General features: G+C 50.4%; 1 pseudogene; it reads right to left on the bottom strand.

Annotated features, from left to right (window-relative positions):
* Nucleotides 1-287: 287 nt before the first annotated feature.
* LOC143404550 (PRAME family member 12-like) lies at nucleotides 288-2,729 on the bottom strand (annotated as a pseudogene).
* Between the last annotated feature and the right edge of the window lie 1,593 nt (nucleotides 2,730-4,322).

Raw genomic sequence — 4,322 nt, 5'->3', positions numbered from 1 at the left:
TGACTATTTATGGACCAGCCATGAAACACAATAGCTTCTTCCTGTGCCCATCCAGCCTGAATCCCATTCTAGAGATCCAGGTCCCTATGTATGTCTCTATGAAGACACATGTCCTAAAGGTCCTATCCTCGGGGGACTTCCCTCTAATGGAGCCCCCTGCTGCACTTTCCTTTCCCATCCACGCCTCAGAGAGTGTGAAATGGTGGGCTCTGAGTTCCCTCTAAGGTGACCCTACATCATGATTATACCTCCAATTGCCTCGAAGTACGCTTTTAAAAAACACCCAACTAGGCAGCTGGTGGACACGAGCAGTGAAGGAGGCCCTGGTTGTAGAGGAACATGCGGCCACATTGAGGACATGGGGCAGTACAGAACACAAGGACCTTGGGCTGCCTAAAGTCCCTCACTATTGCTGTGAGCTCAGCACAGAGTTGGGAACATCTCCCTGGGTGGATGGCACCCTGGGCATCATAGCTCTCCAGAGGGGCAGGGTATAGCTCTATGCTCAACTGGCTCAGCCTGGCAGTGTGAAGCAGCAGGTCCCTCAGGGCTGACATGGAGATGCGGTTCCCATGGAAGCTCAAACCCTGAGCTGGGAGCAGCGGCTCAGGACAGGCAGCAGGGCCTGGAGCTGGGAGTCAGTGATCCTGCAAGCTTCCAAGTCCAGGCTCTTCAGGGTGGCTGCAACAGTCTCCAGCAGAATTTTGAGGGGCTCTGGACTGAAATTGGTCAGTTTGATGCCCCTCAGTTACAGGTGTCTGAGCTTTCTGGTGTTTGGAAATCAGGAAAGATAATTCCAGTCGGAATCTGACAGCCGGCTGTTGGTTATTGAGAGGGTCTCCAGGGGGGGTCTTCCCCTGGAGAATTTGAATACCTTCAATGGGCACCACTAGTTAGTTCTGAGGAGCAATGTCAAAGGCAATTCTGCCTTTTGCAGAATCTGGTCATTCACATCACCACCATGTCAGGGCGAGGTTCGGCATCACTCCTGTGACCGGATGGGTGCACATCTCTATGGATCCCCTCCTCACTGCCAAGCAGAAGGGCACAGCTCTGGCCACAGGAGGTCAGGGGGAGTCATCTACAAAGGACAAACCCAGGCAAGATGAAGGAAACCCACCAGGGTTGTCCACCTGCGAGGCTCACACCCTGTACCTTCCATCCCTGCTTCTCACCCTCAACCCCAGAATCACCAACTGAGGCTCAGAGTAGCCTTCCCCAGGGAGCATTAGAAGCAGCTCCTCTGCTCCCCTCTGGAGAGCACAGAGTTCCCTGTTGAAAGATGCAGGTGAGGGGGCTTCCCTCCTCCAGCGCCCTCTCCTCTACCCCGTCTCCCACCACCTTTGCTGGACAGGCCTCCCAGAAAAGGAACCTCACCCACCTCACTAGCTCCTGTACCCTGTCCTCCTGTGGCTGGCACACAGTAGGTGCCCTTTCATATTTACTGATACTGGTCTGCAGAGGATGCTCACCCCCCTTACTCACCCCAGCACCTGCTCCAGGTGGCCCTTGAGGAGGAGGACAGCATCCACACAGAACTTCTGCAGGTAGTCCATCCTGAGGAACTGCGAGGTGAGCTGGGAGAGCAGCTGCTCCTGCTCCTCTGGGGAGGTGTGGGCAGGCACGCGGACCTGGGAGACAAGCAGCTTCCTCAGGTTTCTCATCTGGCCCAAGAAAGGAACACAAGCAGCCAAGGTGGAGGGCACCCAGGTGCAGTGCACTCCCACCTTCTGGACAGAGTCCAGCTGCAGCAGTCTCAGGACCTTCCTGGTGTGGCGGGTGGGTTTCCCAAAGATCTTCAGCCTCTTGCAACACAGGTGTACCATGTCCCTTCTCTGTGTGACCCACAGGAACAAGTGGGCCTGGAATTCATCCAGGGACCTTTCTGTGAGGCACAAGTCTATGAATACCTTCAAGAACGGCTTAGCTGCCATTGCTGGACCAAGTTTCAATGTTCGATTCTTCTTCATGTTCTCTGGTGAGCGGGCATCGACCACGGATCCAGACCACATTCTCGAGAAGTTGTGGTGAACATTCCGCAATTCCAGCACCTGCAGTTTCCACCTCCTGCGGGGACCACAGCAGAGTCTCAGCCCTGAGGCCCCTTCCTTCCCCTCTCAGCTGCTGCCGCCTGCTCCACCTCTTCCTTCTGTCTGGATTTTCTCCACCCACTTCCCTCCAATCCAGCCTGGTGCCCCCACCTGTACCAGCTGAGTTAGAAGCAGATGCAGCCTCCTTCATGAGTCACCACAGCTGCCACAAGCACCTCCACATCCAGAAGCCACTTCCAGATGGGGCTCAGCATGGCCAAGGACTCTCAACTTCTTCTTGCTGGCAGCACAGGAAGCACTTGGTCCACCCTTCAACACCCACTCTCCCTGGATCCATCAATCACTTCCTTGGACCACAAGGTGTTCCCTTCCAGGCCACCTGGGTCCCTGTCATTGGGGCGATCCTGCTGGGCAAGCAGCATGTCCAGCCCATCCAGGGCCACTCGGATTATCTCAGGCTGTGGCTGCCTCATCAGGGCCCCCAGGGGCAGGCAGGTGAAGGGCCAGGCCTGCACCATTTTCTTCAGGACCTCAGTGTCCCCTGCTGAAGGCCTCCACAAAGAGTGGTGGGAAGAGCTCTATGGGCAGGTCCTCCAGATCCAGGACGGCCCTGGACTTGTCGCTCAGCATGCTGCGCCCTGCCAGCTCCAGCAGCGTGGGTGGGGACTGGATGCTCATCCTGGGGATTCTGAAAGAAGAAGGATCCTGGAAAATGGTCCAGGGAAAAGACCACTATCCCATCCATTGCCAGCCACTGGGAAGGGGGTACTGGGGAGTCTAAAAGCTCACATCACCCTCATGGGGGAAAGGCTTTGATTATTATTTTGTCCTAATACATAGGGAGTTGGAGTGTCATGTGGCCTAATGCAGTGGTAGGCTCCTCAGATTCAGCAACTACTATGGCTGGGAAAGGACATGTCCTCACATGGATGACATTAGTTTGTTTGTTTGATTGTTTGTTTGTTTTGTCCATAGATGGACACCACACAATGTCTTTTATTTATTTTTTTATTTTTATGTGGTGCTGAGAATTGAACCCAGGTCCCACATGTGCTGGGAAAGCACTGTACTGATGAGCCACAATCCCAGCCCAGGTGACATTAGTTTTAATTTTAAAATCATTAAATGTTCAATTGTAATAGCACATGCCCATATTATAAAATAATTTGAAATTACAACAGAGTCTCATGGATATCTGTTACCTATGAGAGATTCTGCCACCTTAGGGGGGAGTTGAAGAGAACAAATAGATCAGAACAGAGTCTGTGAAGTGTTGCATGAAATAGTTTTAAGTTTTTGTGTAATTTGTTTAAACAATAAAATGACAAAACCATGTAGGCCATAAGGAATAATTTTGAGGACTGCAACTGGGTATTGAACTCAGAGCACTCAACCACTGAGCCACATCTCCAGCCATATTTTGTATTTTAATTAGATACAGGGTCTCACTAAGTTGCTTAGGGCCTCACTGTTGCTGAGGCTGGCTTTGAACACCAATCCTCCTGCCTCCTCAGTCTCCTGAGTAGATTGGATTACAGGCACATGCCATCTCACCTGGCAATAAAGTTTCATTTTAAGGGCACACAAAGTAAATATCTTAAATATCAAATAGCAGAATTCCACTCAATTAGAATGATATAGAATTCCAATCATTCTCTTTGGTTAAGAAATATTAAAGCGGCTTTGGCTGGAAGTCAGTAGTGAAGCAGTCGCCTAGCATGTGTGAGGCCCTGGGTTTGATTCTCAGCAGCACATAAAAATAAATAAATAAATAATGTGCTGGGCATATAGCTCAGTTGGTAGAGTGCTTGCCTCACATGCACAAGGCCCTGGCTTTATTCCCCAGCACCACCAAATACATAGATAGATTCATAAATGTGTTGTGTCCCTCTCAACTAAAAACAAAAACAAAACAGAAGAAGATTTGGGCCTTTTGCAAATGCCTGTGATTCTAGCAGCTGGGAAAGCTGAGACAGGAGGTCACAGTGGGTTCAAGGCCAGCCTCAGAAGAAGAGGTGCGAAGAAATTCAGTGTGACCTTGTATCTAAATGAAATACAGAATAGGCCTGGCAATGTGGCTGAGTGGTTGAGTGCCCTCAGTTAGATCTCTGTAGCAAAAGGAGAGAAAGAAAGAAAATTGAAAGCAACATAAACTAAAGTGCAAATCCTAATGTTCAGCATAAAGGTAAAATGGCACTGAGAGGCAAAATCTAAGTCTTAAATTGGTGCATAAGAAAAAACCAAATACAAAATTGTTCCTGCCACTGCACA

Source organism: Callospermophilus lateralis, chromosome 7, assembly GCF_048772815.1.
Source record: "Callospermophilus lateralis isolate mCalLat2 chromosome 7, mCalLat2.hap1, whole genome shotgun sequence".
NCBI classification, from domain to species: domain Eukaryota; kingdom Metazoa; phylum Chordata; class Mammalia; order Rodentia; family Sciuridae; genus Callospermophilus; species Callospermophilus lateralis.
The sequence above is the reverse complement of the archived record's forward strand: the minus strand, read 5'-3'. Positions and strand labels throughout refer to the sequence as shown.